This window comes from Sinocyclocheilus rhinocerous, unplaced genomic scaffold (genome assembly GCF_001515625.1).
Source record: "Sinocyclocheilus rhinocerous isolate Xijiao unplaced genomic scaffold, SAMN03320098_v1.1 scaffold368, whole genome shotgun sequence".
Lineage (NCBI taxonomy): Eukaryota > Metazoa > Chordata > Actinopteri > Cypriniformes > Cyprinidae > Sinocyclocheilus > Sinocyclocheilus rhinocerous.
The window spans coordinates 1,178,978-1,196,033 of record NW_015664681.1 but is presented as its reverse complement, the minus strand read 5'-3'; the positions used below and the strand labels follow the sequence as shown (position 1 = coordinate 1,196,033).

The 17,056-nt window shown below is 37.5% G+C and overlaps 1 protein-coding gene across 1 annotated transcript in view; it reads right to left on the bottom strand.

The window, feature by feature from the left end:
• Positions 1-16,553, bottom strand: part of lrrc4cb (leucine rich repeat containing 4C, genome duplicate b) — a 28,760-nt gene extending 12,207 nt beyond the window's left edge. The window contains exon 1 of the mRNA XM_016541066.1: positions 16,273-16,553. The gene's annotated coding sequence lies outside the window, so the exon portion shown is untranslated. The remainder of the gene's footprint in view (positions 1-16,272) is intronic.
• Positions 16,554-17,056: the final 503 nt, after the last annotated feature.

Sequence of the window (17,056 nt, the reverse complement as noted above, 5' to 3'; positions counted from 1 at the left end):
GAATCCCCAGACTGTCTTGTTTACCAAACGCATGCGCTAGAAGAAACTTGCGATCCAGGCTTTCTGTGCTGAATTGCAGCAAAAAAAAGAAAGAAAGAGAAACAGAAATATACTTTGCCCTGTATCTTGCTCTCTCATTGGTTGTATGTTGTAGCTGGTGTCATTTTCAGTCATAACGCATTTCATACTGCAAGGCTCTGAGTCGCAGACAGGACAGATATATAGCCTGCTATAGGCATCTGAGGCATCTGCGACGCATTGTGCTTCTCTTAGATCACCTCTTTGATAATTCACACTATGCAGATGTTAATGATGTTAATGAGCACTGATTTGCCTTAGATTTTGCATTTATCGATCTTCAGAAAACTGTCAGCGAGTGAAAATCGGCCCTTAAATTGTGTAGTGTATACGCAGCTTAAGAGGACTTGGGATTTTATTTCAAGACCTGTCAAGACCACAGCTGCAGGGATAATCACTAAATTGCCAGTGCATTGTCTGATTCATTTGTTAACATTATTAATGTGATTGGATCTAAAACTTACTGCTTTAAATGCAATCAACATACTGTAAATAAATATATACACATTTCTAATTTGATTTCTTTTGTTACTGTTGTTTTGTTTGTGACTGTTCTTTTGTCACAAAAAGTATTATTAATTAGTGCTGTCAAACGATTAATCGTGATCAATCGCATCCAAAATAAACGTTTTTGTTTACATTATATATTATATATTGTATTATTATATTATTATATATATAATAAATATACACAGTACACACACATATATTATGTAAACAAAAATGTTTATTTTGGATTCGATTAATCGTTTGACAGCACTATTATTAATGTTCACAAAAAAGTACTGGTATGAGATCATGCATTTTATATTCTAACATGATGTAATTGAGTAATATCACAAGAGCAAGAGAGCTGTTTTCGCAAATATCAGCATGATTGCAAAAGTGATATTGATTTTACACGAACATTCAGTAAACCAGAAGCTAATATTAAGTGACTTACATTTAAGACACAATTTTTGCACCAACAAACTGTCGTGTATTTCCGAGCAACACACAGCGGTGTTCTGTTACTGAATGAATCAGCTTATTTGAACAAAGAAGTTGAATAAATGATTCCACAACTCGCTCATTAAGTGATTTGCCACCACTTACTGTCGGTTTTAGTTTAATATTATTTAATGTCACTTATTTTTCCATCATATTTCTATATTCAGAATGTTCATAACATTGTTTACACAGTTATAATTGTAGTGAAAATGATTTTTTATTTTTTTTTCAAGACATTATTTAGGCAGTAAATGTGGATCTTTCAGATGAATTTAAGGATTCTGGTCTGGTTTTGGTCTTGACCTAGTCTCACTCTGCCTTGGTCTCAGTTTAGGTGGTCTTGAGTACAACACTAGTTAGTATTGGGATTTCCTTATGGTATCCTGCTAACATTCATCTACAATTACCTAGCCTTTAATAATAAGTTCATGTAATTACTATTGATATTTGAACATTCCATTAGTCTTGCCGCTTTTAATATCACTACTAATAGTATCAATCTGATGAACTTGTTAAATTAACTACCTCAGAATTATCATTAGCTCAGCCCAGATACCCTTGGGCCTTCAGACGAGAGCTCCAACTTTCAATAGTTTGAATCTGCGGAGATAAACACAGGCACAAACACACAGAGAATCACTTGCAATTTAATTGTTTTTCCTCTGGCCTATTAAATCAAGAAAATGAAATTGCAATCATTACTTGTAAGCATGTTAGCAACCCTCCCTTGGGAAATTATGACCTTCCACAGTTAATTTAGTCACCTATTTATATTCACAGCAAAAAGAGAACTTGCATTGTCTAATGAACAACACTCAACTGTGCGATACTACAGGGAAACTCACAGTTATAGATGAGTTACAGATATTGACTTAAATCAAATCCGCTGTCTATATTTACGGCCAGTTGCTAAATCATTAGAGGACCTCATGCCGATAGTCAGGTTTATGGTCTTTCGATGGCCTTAAATATTGACTGGAATCATTTAACCATGAGATATGGCATGTACTGTCCTGCAGAAAGCTATTTGGATTTGCTGGAGAATAGACGGTGCAGTGCTGTATTAAGCATGTTTCTGCAAAACTCAGGCAGAGGCAGGAGCCGTGGGGGCAATACATTGACTGTGGGAAGGTGCAGCCGAAGGTACACCATGTTTCCTGATGTCGTGAGGGCCTTGTTAGCAAAAATATTGGTGCACTTTTAAACTGTCAGGACTTCTGCCAAAACCACATCCCACAGCACTGCAGCATGTTAGCGAAAAAAGCTGGTTAGTGAAGATTTAATCTCCATCTTGATCATATTGTTGTGCTGAAACCATAATACCATAGGAAATGAAACGAAAGCACGTATAGCACTGTTGAGCCAGTTAACACAGTTACTTAAAGCAGCTCTCGACAAATTGATGTCACTGCGGCACTGAACATTTCTGTGTAGCTATTCTGAATAGGGCTGTGCGATATGGACAAAAAAAACCTATCGCGATTTCTTGATCAATTTTGCGATTTCGATTTTAATCACTATTTTGACACACACAGACATGCTTTACAGTCATTAATGCATTCAGTGTGAATTTGAAACATATTTCCAAAAGAAAACCAGTTAGAGCTTTATCAAAAAGCTGTAACATGTCTCTAGAACAGACATAAGGCAAAATAATCACTTTGATTATAACTTTGTTTACTACCACCATGAGTGCCATCTATTATTGCCTTGTTTATCTAAAAGTGCACTTTTCCTTGTTTTAAATCTAGCCAAAAAGCCATGTGTTGACTGTGAAACAGTAGACTTTAATTATATGCATTTATGGTGTAATTACTAAATTTCCGTGTCAATCCATGTTAATTTTTACCGCGAATAATGCGCTGTCACTTTAATTCAGCGCGTGCAGCACAGCAGAAATAGATTCTGTGCGGAAACGATCGCAGCATTACTGCTGCAGACTCACTGCTCCTGGAGCGCACTGCCGGACCGCAATCGCGTGCAGTGTGAACGCTCTGATCCGTTAACATGGGCGCGGAAAAAATACGCACCACAGATGGCGTTTGTGAACCTGGGGTTACGTTTGTATGCCCGCCCGGTCTGTTCTGTTCGCATGCTCCATTTAGGCGCGCTGCATTCTGATTGGTTCGGATAGCATACTGCGGGAGGTCGGGGGCGCGAAAAATCGTGCTATAAAGCGATTTAGAAATCGCGCAAGCTCAAATCGCGATTTTATGACGATTTCGAATAATCGCACAGCCCTAATTCTGAACACACTATGTGGGAACATCAGGACTTTATCAGATTTGCCAATATAATGGTATTAGTCATCTTCATCACAACAGACTCTAGCAGATAATCTATCAGAGCGGAAGTGTTCGAACGACTCGTATGTGGCTCTCCAACCACATCCCTGGGAGAAAATCCATATTGTAATGGGCTAAGTTGTTGAGTAAGAATACAATTACTAGACAAAGAGAGTCTTGGCAGGAGTCGGCCTTGGTGGAAATACACAGCTGAAGGAATAAGGATCTCACATATTCTCATTGTGTTTTAGAATTTTTTAGTGAGCTGTTCACAACTCAACTGTCTATGAGTAAAAACACAAATATATAACAAAAATGAAAAGTCCAGAGAAAGGTTGAGAAAAAATTAATTAGTTACACTAACACCCGGTTAGTTACACTTTATTGTCCCTGCTGTTTCCCCCCGTGGTTAAGTCAAAGTACTTGTAAAATCTGTAGTGACAGAGCACAAGACGCTCTTCTTCCAGACTATGCAAGCAGAGCGATAACTCCTGGGCCTGGCCCCTTCAGTTTACTTCAGTGTTCAAATTGAAAATCAGGGAGGAAGAGTGCTGACCATGCTAAAACAGAGCAGACAGCAATCTTTAAAAGCGCACTGCACTGACCCCTGAATGCAATATAAACGAATCCAGAATCACAGGGACTGTACCTCATGAAATATGAAATGTAAAATCAAGAGTCACCTTTCAACATGTACCTGCAGTATTCTAGACCTCACACTATGCCCATATACACAAACTATGCTGTACAATGAGAATTTTATATAATAAATCTGGATTTTTTTACGTGGAAAGTTTTTGCACTGAAAAGTATAAAACAAAACAAAAAAAAGTATTTTTTATAAAATGCATTAAAAATCACATTATTTACCCTAATTGTTATGCAGCCAATGCATTTTAATAATAAAAAAATGACATTAGAAAAATGGGTCCCATTTTATATTAGGTGGACTTTACTATGCACTTACATTTAAATTAATCATTTGATACAATGCACTTATTGTGTACATACAAGTTGTTACAGTCACTTACATTTTTAAAAAATACCTGCATGTAATTAATTTCTGTAATTACATCTATAATTACACTTTTGACCCAACCCTTACACCTTAACCCACCTATACCCCCAAACCTGCCCCTAACCTTACCCGTACCATCAGGCTAACGTGACAGTCACGACTCCTGCAGCTGTAAGGTTTGTTTTTACTCGCGATCTTTACAACCCGCATTACATTATGTATTTCATGGCACACTCGTTTTATGCGGTTTTGGCGCCACCTACTGTTGTGGGTGTATTATTGACATGTCAAAGTCTAGACCCTGAATATAAGACGACCGCGTTTTTTCAGATGTATTTCCAAGAAAAAAACATCGTGCATTTTAATAATAAAAAAATGACATTAGAAAAATGGGTCCCATTTTATATTAGGTGGACTTTACTATGCACTTACATTTAAATTAATCATTTGATACAATGCACTTATTGTGTACATACAAGTTGTTACAGTCACTTACATTTTTAAAAAATACCTGCATGTAATTAATTTCTGTAATTACATCTATAATTACACTTTTGACCCAACCCTTACACCTTAACCCACCTATACCCCCAAACCTGCCCCTAACCTTACCCGTATCCCACCTCAATAGCAGCAGGTGTTTTGCGATACAATATGAGCACAATAAGTACATTGTACTTATTTTATGATGTAAGTACATAGTAGTTAAGATCACCTAATATAAAGTGGGACCAAAAAATGCATATAATTGCACCTGCTAGCCTGATAGCATACAGTAATAACGGCTGGACCAGTGGTCCTTCATGCTAACTTTTTTACTAAAAATTGTACAGTTCACATTGTATACATTCATACATTGTATGCAAAGTGTGAGATTGCTTTAATGGTTCATTTATCAATATATATAAATAAAAAGAATAATCTTAAATACTGTATTATCATCTTAAATGGTGTGTGGCACACTCTTTCTGCGATCTTGCTGCATCTAATGTGTACAGGTGCTTTTTACATACAAGAAACATATTCAGTGGCAAAGCGCAAGTGGTTGCCGTGGTAAGAAACAATGATACATACCTGTAATAGTGAGGGAAAATATCCCATACTGAGGCTATCACTAAATATTGACAATTAGGAAAATCAGCAATTTTGCATATATACCGTATTGGCCCGAATATAAGACGACCGCGTTTTTTCAGATGTATTTCCAAGAAAAAAACATCGTCTTATATTCGGGACAATACGGTAATTGTTTTCTTTATGTTGTTTTAGATCATGCATATGCTCACTTGTTTCTGTGAAGGACCCAATTATGCGCAGTTCCGCGATATTTCCATAGGTACACTATTCTCTCAGACACACCATAGCACATATTTCCTTTTTTAGTTGAACTAATCCTTTAATTGTGTAAATTTCATTTACTTTATTTTTCAGTTTCGTTTGAATTTTTAGTTAAATAAATCAATAAAATTCAAAGTTTAAAATCGAATTGCTTACGTTATTGTGTAGGCAACTGCACAGAAATATTACCTCATAGCACCACCTAATGTCAAACCAGCGCTAATACCAGTATAATACATCCAACCATTGTCCAAATCGCTTGTCCTACGTAGGGGTCACAGGGATGCTGAAGCTTATCCCAGATTCTTGGGATGAAAGCAACTGTATAATTGTCTAGGATAATTGCTTTTTTAAAATTCTCTATAATTGTAGTACCTGTAGTACTAATACCCTTCTCAGTGGAGATATCTAGCTATGTATACATTACATCTACATTTAGACATTTAGCAGACGCTTTTATCCAAAGCGACTTACAAATGAGGACAATGGAAGCAATCAAAATCAACAAAAGAGCAATGATATACAAGTGCTATAACAAGTCTCAGTTAGCTTAACGTAGTACACGTAGCAAGGTTTAAAAAAAAAATCATATAATAAATAAAAAGAAAACAGATAGAATAGAAAAAAAATAGAGCAAGCTAGTGTTCGAGGTCTTTTTTTCTTTTCAGTTCAAGTGGCATATTAAAGACTGAAACCCCCTAGGGTAGAAAATATCTTCAAATTTACACTTTTCCAAAGTGATTTACAAATGAGGACAGTGGAAGCAATCAAAATCAACAAGAGAGCAATGATATACATGTGCTATAACAAGTCTCAGTTAGCTTAACGTAGTACACGTAGCAAGGTTTAAAAAAAAAATCATATAATAAATAAAAAGAAAACAGATAGAATAGAAAAAGAATAGAGCAGGCTAGTGTTAGTGGCCTGTTTTGATTTTGTTAATTGTATAATAAATAAAAAGAAAACAAATAGATAGAATACAAAAAGATTAGAAAAGTATGTATACATGTATAGTTATGTATACATATGTACAGTAGCATATAAAAACTCAACTAAGTGTGTTTAATAGCTTTCTGGCTAGAAATTAACTTAAACCTTTAACCAACTGAATTACCATAGGCCTAATTTAGCAAGAGTCACGTATTCTGAGCTGTATGTACTGATATGACTTGTAAATGTAAATGTCCATTCTTAACTCCAGGGAAAAATGTTATGAAAAATGCATGTAGCGCTTAGTATCTTCTATTAAAGATGCTACACATATGTAGTATTATATGCTAAAATCATAAAGTAATTGTAAATAGAAATACAAATACAAAGACAAAGCTTAAAATCCAAAAAAAGACATCTAAAAGCAAGGCTAAAATGTCTAAGCAGCTCTGCTCTGCTGTGGCCCGTTTGACGCTAGTATGATTTAAGAACAAGGGGGCGGGAAGAGTGAAACACACTATGTATCATGGTTTTTCAGAGAACCGTGCCATGTTTTGCCGCAGTGAATGCAGGCTTTCCTCTTTTAAGTTGCTGTGATTTTAATTCAACGACTGGACCCCACATTGTGTCCAGGCTGTTGCACAGCAGTTGTGAGTCAGAGCTTACTCTCGCTCTCTCTCTCTGTCTGTCTACTTCTTTCTGTATCCCTTTCTCTCACACAGACAGCTTGCTTAGGAATAATTCATGGATTTGCATTAGAGCCTCTAGTCACTACTAAACAATTGCAAAAGCAAACTGATACTGTTGTTTACAGTGTTTATGGTCTGTATCTTCAAAACGGGTGTTTTGATAATGGCTGAGATCAACCAAGTTCAATTCCACTTTGAAGTGCTTGTCATTGTTTCCTGTTAAATCTACTGCACAGCCAGTCCATAAAGCATTGCTGGCAACGAGAAAGAGATACTGTCAAGAGTATACAGCATGACTGTTTTCATCTCACATCAAACGGAATGGGAATTTACAATGCTGCATGGTACAATACGTTATGTAAACACCTGGGGTCCTTCTCCTCCATTTGTGCAAGGTACCTCTCATATTCCAACGTGATCTCATGATAATTTGTATGTATTTTACGTAAAATGTGGTACTATAAAACGTACATTTACTTACGGTTTTACAGGCACTAAAACGTACAATACTGACGTATGCTTGTAAATGTTATGTATTAATACGTATAAACATGAGACCAGGCTACATATTCAGTGTCCCTTTAAGGCAAGTTGATGATGCCCCCGGACAGCTATTTTCAATGTGGGTAATGGGCATACAAGTACAGCTACTATCTCCCTGAATGGAGAAAGCTCAAAAAACTGAAATAACATCTCACAACAATGGTACTATAAATTTTACTTCTTTAGCTCAAATCACACAGTTTATCTGGCTGTATCAGGTATTGTGCATGCTAGAGTAAACAAACACTCTCTAAAAAAAAAAAAATTTGGCTTTTTTTAACTAAAAGTTGCAACTTTCAATCCCTATACTGTAGCAGCTAAATTTATATGTGTAGCCCATTTCCATCCCTTTATACCATCTCTGTGGACATGTAAACACTTCGAAAGACCTTGAGAGTCACAAAACTTAACTGTCATTATGGTTAAGCTCCAACATGTTCACTACTTCCGTCTAGGGTATTTCATAAAGGAAACGTCGCTCGAGTAACATTTATACAAATGAATTGTAATGGTTCTTGAGGCAAACTACTTTTGAATATTTAAATGAGTGAGGGATTTGAGTGTTGTGGTAGAGGGAAAGATTTTCAGTGAATATCAGCTTAAAGGGACAGTTCACCCCAAAATGAAAATGTTATCATTTACTCACCCTCATGTATGAACTGTATGCCTTTTTTTATTACAAAAATGTCTTACTTGATCCATACAATGAATGTAATTGGGGTCCAGTGTTGTTTTGACTTTCAAAATATCTTCTTTTGTGTTCAGTAGAAGAAAGAAAATCATACAGCCTACTTTATGATACTCCTTTATGTTGCACACAAAACAGAAAATAAAATGTAAGATAAAGTAATTTGTAAACAATGACAGCATTGTCATGTTTTAACTTTTTCAAATTGAATCTACACTTCCATTACATTAAAAAAAAAAAAGAAATTGATATTTTATTTAGCAAGTGTGCATTAAATTGATCAAAAATGACAGTAAAGACTTTTACATCGTTGGAAGTTTTCAACATTGATAATAATGAGAAATGTTTCTTAAGCATGTTAGAATGGTTTCTGAAGGATCATGTGACAGTAATACAGGAGTAATGGCTGCTGAAAATTCTTGCAATTACAGAAATAAATTACATTTTTAAAATGTATCGAAATAGAACATTTTATTTTAAATTATGATAATAGGCCTATTTCATAATATTACTGTTTTGTACTGCACGTTTGATCACATAAATGCAACCTTGGTGAACACAGGAGACTTTCAGAAACATTTTAAAAAATCATACCGACCCCAAATGTTGGAGTGTGTTGCAGTGTGTTTCAAATACAAGAGTGATGTTTTGGTGGTGCATCAAAAAAAATCGCTTGAGTGAGGTTTGCTAATGAGTCCCACAATCAGAAAGAGTCATTAGCTTTGCTTCACTTTCCTTTCAATATCTCCTTTTTTTCTGGCAAACTAATGTGAAGATATATCCATTTTGTCTGCCTCTTAAACTGAACTCAAGAGACAGAGGAAGACAGAGCAGAATAGAGAGTCAGGAGACTGAGGCAAAGAGTGATAGTGGTGCATTAAAAGGCAGAGCACATACAGTGCAGAGCCACATTCATTATTCATTAGCTAAGTTACCATGTGTAGTAATTAAAACACAAAATCTTTGTCTAAAACAGAAATTGCTTTAGCAGAAGACTCCAAAAATTCATTTCTGGAATTAGATTCATTCTTAGATTGTATGAATGTACACCAGGCATTCAAAAAAATCATTCGATGGTGATGGATGTCACTGTACAGATACTACTGATGTGGCAGATTCGGTGTTGCCATGAGAACTTAGTGTTTTGCTTTGTGATTCTTCTTAAATTAAACTTGACAATTGTGGAAGGCAAAAATACAGCAGCCAAGGAGAGTGAGGAAAAAGACAACAACAGCCTGACCCTCCTGGTTGGGCACAAATGAAGGAGCCACAGCTAGCATGGTGCTCATCCCGTGCATACAGATTGCATTACACAGCCAATCCACTCAAAGAGCCTTTGCTCCTCTAATGCACTGACATGCCTTAGTGTGTGGAAGCGGCCAGTTTCACTCAGTTAAGTGGTCCCCCATGGTCGATTAATACAAGGGAGACTGTTTTACTCATAAAACACCATTCTCAATATCGATGAAGTCCCAGTTACCGAGACGCTAGCCTTTGTCATTATCACACCTACCACTGTTGCTCTCTGAAAAGTAGGACATATAGCGGCTGACGCTTCTTATATTGACTCGTGGTAGATGAACCGAAGCCTGTGTTTAAGTCTTCAAATGAGAAGGGTGGTTGCTGATGACAATCTGCTTGATTAATTTAGCGACGTATGGAACGCCCTCATTTGTTTGCAGTCCTGTCAGCAGAGGGATTATCCAGCTGGACCCTCTGCATCCATTTGCGGGAATGAGATGTGGCTGAAGCGCCGCCTCTGCCGAGATATCTATCACACCGACACAGCGCTGTCACATACAAAAAACATGAATTACAACGTGAGCTTCTGCTGCATGCGCGTTCGAGCGGCAGCACTCACTCAGTGAAGGGAACGTGCTACAGCAACCCAACATCTAGCTTCTGGTGGAGAAACATATTGTGAAAGCAACACACTGCCCCAAATCTCATTCAGCACACCTACGTGTTCCTGTGAGCTATGTTTTTCACTGTTCAAAACAAATATTTCCGCCTAGTCATTAACCTTAATGACTGCACACCACAGACAATGCAGAAGAGAACAAGGGAGGCAAACAGTGGTAACCATTACTTTCCCTGCTTGAGATGACAATAGGAGCAGCTGCGGGCCTCCAAGCTATAATCTGACTGTGGCCGTATAGTCTCCTCCGTCATTAATATTGACTCTGCATGAAGCCTGGCCAATTGAAGCACTCAGCTGCAAGCATGCCGGCACACATAAATCCAGTGTGCTTCAAAACCCTGAGTGGCTCTCCGAGGAGGCCGGGACATTACCTCAATTCGTTCTGTTTTCCAGTTTCATAAAACAACTGGAATATTTGGAGAGTGTGGTAGAATTTCCAACAGAAACCAAATGAAGTGGCTAAGGATGAAATCAATTTTGATGCAAGAATTCTCTAGGAATATTTTTAAGAACAACTATGAAACAGATCTGCCTCTAAACTCTGAATAGATGAGTGAAATCTAAAGCTTATGACCACGTCAACTGCAATCTATATTACAGTTGTTCTCAATCGCTTTGGCTCATCTTACTATTCTCTAATTGAATGAGAAACAACACTTTTTTATATATGGGACCATATCCTACTTTTTATTGACACTGACTGTCTATAATGCTGCTGTATTGTGCATCACAAGTAGATTTCAACAGTAGAAGTTTACAAGAAAAAGTCAATACTGTATTGTACACATTTGTATGTATACAGTACATTTATTTTTTGCAGCAATGTGTTACATGTAAACAGAAAATATTCCAGGTCCTAGATATTTATCACATATAAATGTATGCCTGACAAATTTTGATGTTTGGATCATTCTGCATGTGATGACTTACACAATTAAATAATATTTAGAAGTTGTGAGGATTATGACAGTTGCACTGAGAAACAACTCATCAGTTTTGATTAGCAAGCTATTTAGTTATTGTGCAAATTGTTCTCTACTCTTGTGCCAAAACACATGCAGTTTACTTAAATGAATAAGAATCTGGTGTGAACAAGAAACTAATTTTTAGTGATCAGAACAATCAATCTCCCTTTAGAATTGAATTGAGGTAGTAAACAGGATATAGAATTGCAATTTAAATTTGAATTAAATTAAATTAAAACTCATTGAAATTATGACTAATTTTTTTATTAGAAAAGTTGTCAAAAACATTTGAAACAAGTTTTAAAAGGTTTGAAATTTGAAGTTTTATAGGCCTAAAAGGACAAATACAATGATGGGACAATAGTATGACAGAATGCCAGAATGCCAGAATAATAAGATAGATAAAGCAACAGACAAACACATAATAGATGCATTATTGAATAAATTGCAATATGATCACCTAAACCAAAAGCATTAAGACGGAGTAAATGTATTTAGATCTTCCAGCATTTGCTGCTCAACCACTCTGTCCAGACACTGTCTCATGGATAGCAGTATGTGTCAGTATGCGTCTGCCGAGATGCCAAGCTGTTTCGATCTATATCCGCCTCTGCCATCATATTAGGAGAGTCTGTTGGTTGGCAAATGTTTTTATTGTGGAACAAGCTTCGACCCCGGACCCTGTCACAACAGTATGCATTCTAGGAAGTCTGTGATTTATCAGCCTCAAAGACACGGATCTCTTTGACACACTTCTGTTTGTGAATCCAGGCCAACTGATCTGAGAGGCTTGAAAAAGCCAACTGCCTTCAAGTTCCTCTCCCATATCCGAAATATGCTGAGAGTGGGTGAAGACATCCTCTTGGGGAGGGGAGGGTGGCTGTTTGAAAAGGGGTTCCAATATAATGAGCAACCCAGATTTGTACTGTGCCTTCCACGGCGGTGATGACAAACATACAGTGCAATCAAGGCAAAGTGATATTTATAAGCTGAGCTGAGCTGAGAACACCTCCCTCTCTGTCTCCACTGACTAATCTCTCTGAACAGTACAATTTATGCCATTTGGCTCATCTGTAGGATATAGTGTTGACATAGGATTTCTGAATTAACAATCAACACGGAGGCTGTCGCTATTGTGTGACGGCACAATCTCTATGGTGGGCTCTGACTGAGCCGCAAAGCCTTAGTACTTCAAATGCACAGACATTTATTACAGTTACCGAGGCCTGAGGGCATAGGAGTCAATTTTCATTTTCACTAAAATGAGAGATTTGCTTAATAAGCTGCTCAAAGGATCTATCTCCATAGATTTAAAATGCACGAACTCTAACCTCTCCGTTCCTATGCATCTGTGCAACACCCTGGCTCCTCTCCAGTGCGCCAAATGTCTGTCAGAAAGGGTTTTTGCGTCCGCGTATGGCATTAGACATCTGCTGCTGAACTAAAACCAGTGCAGCATGTTCGCTCCATCATTTATCTGTAGCCATTTGGGCTGCATCCTGTTCCCCAAGACCTACATCTATTTCTTACGTAATTCACATTAGGCGATCTGCTCCTTGCAACGACCACAGACAGACTAATTATAAATCATACACTGATATCTCCATCAACAACTGATTCATTGCACATCACATAATAAAAGAGACCATGAAGGATCTAAAATGCGTTAGAGCAAAAAACATCAATAGGGTGCGCTTATATATCAGTTCTCACAGCTTCACGGGTCTATAAAAGAAGCCATTTTGGATGGATCTAATTGTTAGCTTGTGTCACTATGCAGGGTAGCTCATTACATATATGCTTGATAAATTTTGCTATGGCTCCAAGTGGGATTTGAACCCATGACCCCAATATTACTCGACAGGCAAGTAGGCAATGAGCAAGGAAACCAGGTTAGGCCATTCCAGGAGCACATTCACCTCAGCACAGTCTAAATTGTTAAGGGAGATCTACTGTGACAACCAACATACTGCAGGTAATAACCCACGGTATCTTCGCTCCGGTACAAATTCTCAGAAGAATAATGTGAACAGGCATTCACAGAGACCACATGACCCAGCAACAGCCTTTGGTGATTCCAGAATTATCATCAGCAAGAATCTGCCACTGGAGACCTTATTAAACATAAACATAATGCCTGAATAAAACACATAGAAACCAGAGGGTTTCTTCAAAGCTCAGTCATCCTGGGTACTAGATCAGATATGAGGATTGTTAAAAGTTACAGGATATACAAAGCTTTACAAGCTTGTGCCTTGTAGTCTTGTGTCCAGTATTTTTTTTAGCAGAATGATTCTTTAATTTATTGGCAGTACTAATGAATGAAACAAACTGATTGCCTACACTGAAAAAAAAAATGATGCGGGATTTAATTTGAAATTAATTTTCTAGTAAATTTCACAAAAAATGACAAAGAAATGGCAAGAAAAACTATGAATTAAACATGAAATTTTGAAGTAGAAAAATACTTTAAAAAAATATATTTTTTAGTGTATCGTTGCTAGTGTGGTATTTGGGATGTATGTGTAGATGATATTGTCTTCAAACACAACAGATAGATTTCATCAATAACCACAAAATAATTGAATTATTTGTTGCCATTTCACAATGGCTGACATAAGCATGAATGCATCTAACAAGTGCTATCGATTCTACAGTAATGGTCCAAAGGTCAAACATTTTAGCTAAAGAGGAAGTCAGACATTTATCCTACTTAAAATTCCATCATTGTACTATTGTTACTTTAAATTCTGCTGGGACAGAGTAATGGGACGCCGCACGATTAATAAAACACCATTTTTAAAGAGAAAGCCAGTGTGGCTGTGTGTTTGGCAGAAGCGGTGCTCACTGCTGGCTGGATTATATCTTGTCTAACAGCACTTCCTCTGACCCGAGAACAGTACACCAGCGGTGCAGTCATTCATTCGGCCGCACTGCATTAACACTCCAGCACTGAGAGAAAAAACATTACATTTACAATTTTGCCACAGCGCAATCCTCTCCATTTTTAGCATATCTTTTGCATCTAAAGATGAAGAAGCTAGTCTATACAATCCTTTCAATCTATGTCATTAAACTTTTTTAATTTTGCACAGCCTGACCCACATTAGAGATGGTCTTTATGAAGCATCAGGGTGGGCAGAAGCATTTCAGCTGCTTCATTTTTCTCTAAATGGCAGAGATTACGGAGGTTAATGTGTGCGATATTGGCTAAATGCTCTCGTTTACAGGCTCCTCCTTGCCTTAGGGGAATTGAATGGTATCTGGCATTTTTTTTGGCTCAGCAGACACATTCAATACATTAACACTCATCTTCATGACAGCACGCCAGTGCCTGCATTACACATTGAACCTTGTTTCTTTGAACTGCTTCTGACATATTATCAATCGAATAAGAGCTTGGGGATAAGGAATGTCCAGCCCAAGAATTAATTTCAGGTCACAATCTTAGAAAAGAGAGAAAGATAAAGAATGTTTCCACAACAGAAAGGTGGAGATACTTTACTGGAAACAGAAGAACTCGATTCTTGCAAATTGCAGATTAATATAATGATTTTTTTTTATTGTGACCCCAATGGATATGTGATTTTAATCACACATTTAATTTGGGAGAATTCATTTTCTCTAAAATACTGTAATTGAGCTATTTGATTCTTTCATTTAAGCTGGCTAAGGTGATTATGGTCCACAGTGGACTGAAAATGCTCAGAACATCTGTCATGGATTATTTGCAGTGAAAGGGAAAGTTAAATCCCATTTAGTATATTTAGCTAACAAAGAGAGAATCTTTATTATATCTGCAAGCATTAACTTGTCAAATATTGTTGTTGCTCTGTAACTCTTTCATTTTAGGAGCTTAAGAATGCTTGAAGGAAAGTATGCATTAAGGACATCCATAAAAACAAAAAACATGAATTGGCGCATTTAAGTCTTATTTGATTGAACTTTTTATACAATGCTTACTCTGATAAGTACATAATGCAATAATTTGATAATTATTGCAGCCCATTTTTTTAACCTTCTCATAATGTTCTTTCCTACCATAAACAGTAATGGTTTTCAGCACCTTCCCAAAAAAGACAGCTCCTCAATCCTCAACACCACTGGTGAAGCAACAACCCACGAATCCATGAATCATCCATCATAAATTATGTAAACTCTCTCAAAAACCAATACATAGCACAGAAGCTTATCCAATGAATCAGACTTGCTTATAGTGTCCATTACAGCACCTCTCTACCTTAGTGAAGTTCTGAAGCCTTTTGAGGGTTGAATGTTAAATGCAGATTAGCACCAGTGTGAGCTGCCAGCCTTCCTGGAACTTCCTGCGTTTTTTATTCCAACCACAAATTAATTATAAAATGGTTATGTTGCAGTGTGTTAACTAATAACATTTACTTGCGGTATTCAGGAATCTTCAAAAGTCACTGGGGTCTATTAGAGGCAATGAGAAACAGTTGTGTCGACCATCATGGATACACTGCCTCTTTCCCCTTGTCTCTTTAGAGCATAGCAATGCACATGTGAACAGAATATGAATGACCCAACGCCATATTCTAGCAAAAGTAATGGTAAGTAGTGCAACAGAAAAGCATAAGACAGCTGAATAAATAACCCCAAATATACCACATCACAGCCACAGAAATAAAGCAAATCATAACCCTCTGCAGCATAGATAGATAGATAGATAGATAGAGATAGATAGATAGATAGATAGGAGCACATTCAAAAGATGAGATGCATCCATTCAACGTCAACTTAATAAGAAAATAGGTTCGCTTTAAAATAGACTGTACAGACCGGTTAGGTTAGGCTACGGTTCCTTACCCATTTCTGTCAGGAAATGCGAGCTGTGAGGCGATATCAGTAAATGGGAGCATCACTGCAGCCCTCACAAAACCACCAGTTCATGTAGAATCCATGCACGATGTACGGAGATGCAAGTAAGAGCAGCGCGCTCTAAAGCGCTCGGTGAGCTTTGACAAAGCAAAGCAGGTGCAAAAAAAGGGGGAGGGGGGCCTGAAGAGAACAAATCTTCTACAAAATCTGTAAATACATCTGGGATAAATCTACCACCGTTGACATGTTTTGCTGGACACATAAAAAAAGACTAGTATCCAAATCCGGGAAGGAAATGTCTAAACCACATGGGTTTTGAACAGCCTCCCTTTGGGTAAAATCCAGTAGTTAGTACTTGGTAGGTTTCACTCAGATCGAGATGTGCCCTTTAAAACCACTGCCATACACCGCCGTTCTTCAACTGGCCCCATGCTCCTCAGATCTTGCCCACATCCACAACCGCAGTCCATAGATGTAACACAACGTGCTGACTCCGCTGAACGCTGTTGAATGCATCACCTCAGAGCCTCCTTGAGTGCGCACTCCTTCCTCTCGCCTTCATCATTTCTCGTGAGCGATGTCGACTGCAGAGCCTCCTCAAAGTTGAACCGGCGGCTCAACATCCAGCAATAACGTTTTAACTCGCGTTAAGCTAAGGGAGCTTCTGGCTAATTCTGCCGTTTAATGTCAGCGCACTAAACTTAATACGTTCCCTTCGTGAATCTCAGCTCAGCTCGTCCAGGCTCATTTAAAGCGACGTTTGTTTGGCGCT